The sequence below is a fragment of the Schistocerca cancellata genome, chromosome 5 (assembly GCF_023864275.1).
Source record: "Schistocerca cancellata isolate TAMUIC-IGC-003103 chromosome 5, iqSchCanc2.1, whole genome shotgun sequence".
In the NCBI taxonomy this organism is placed as follows: domain Eukaryota; kingdom Metazoa; phylum Arthropoda; class Insecta; order Orthoptera; family Acrididae; genus Schistocerca; species Schistocerca cancellata.
Genome location: NC_064630.1, coordinates 421110948 through 421111900, shown reverse-complemented (window position 1 = coordinate 421111900; position 953 = coordinate 421110948). Strand labels below are relative to the sequence as shown.

The 953-nt window shown below is 43.8% G+C and overlaps 1 pseudogene; it reads left to right on the top strand.

Moving 5' to 3' along the window:
- The first annotated feature begins 333 nt into the window (after positions 1-333).
- LOC126189227 (5S ribosomal RNA) lies at positions 334-451 on the top strand (annotated as a pseudogene).
- The last annotated feature ends 502 nt before the right edge of the window (positions 452-953 follow it).

Sequence of the window (953 nt, the reverse complement as noted above, 5' to 3'; positions counted from 1 at the left end):
TGGAATAAATAAGTCTCTCACTGACTAACTGGAGTCCGCCTACTATTATGCTAAATAGTTGCGTAAGCTCACAGTAACGTTTACTCACTTTTGCTGACTTGGGAACTGGCAATGAAACACGAAAGGGAAATTCAGTTGACTTTAGAATTGTTTAAATAAAAGAACTACCACTGAATATCAACACAAGTGCAACTCCAAAATACCAATCAGGCCAACACACAAAACAGCATCACAGGTTTACGGGAAATTAGCCAATATGAATGATTGTTTTCTTTTAAATAAATTATTTGTTTGAAGTGCCAGGAATTAGCATACTTTCAGATAACTGAATTTGCCAACGGCCTTGCCGCTGTGGTAACACCGGTTCCCGTCAGCTCACCGAAGTTAAGCGCTGTCGGGTTGGGCTGGCACTTGGATGGGTGACCATCCGGTTTGCCGGGTGCTGTTGGCAAGCGGGGTGCACTCAGCCCTTGTGAGGCAAACTGAGGACCTACTTGATTGAGAAGTAGCGGCTTCAGCCTGGGAAACTGACATATGGCCGGGAGAGCGGTGTGCTGACCACATGCCCCTCCATATCCGCATCCAGTGACGCCTATGGTCTGAGGATGACACGGCGGCCGGTCGGTACCGTTGTGCCTTCATGACCTGTTCGGGAGGATTTTAGTTTCGTTTTAGATAACTGAATTTACTTTTGATGTGCAAGAATAACTTTGCCTCTTAACAATATTTATCTCGACAATGGAGTTACATGGGATCTGCTTGTAATGATGACTTGCGATAATTGTTAGGTTAAAGTTTGTAAGTTTTACAGTAATTATTATTCATACTAACAGTTCATCGGTATCACTGGGTAATGCCGATAAAGTTCTAAAAAACGTGTACTAAGTGGTACAGTCTTACAGTCGTTCGGTTTTGAAGAGATGAAGCCGTAGCCGTCGTCGACAAAATCTGCG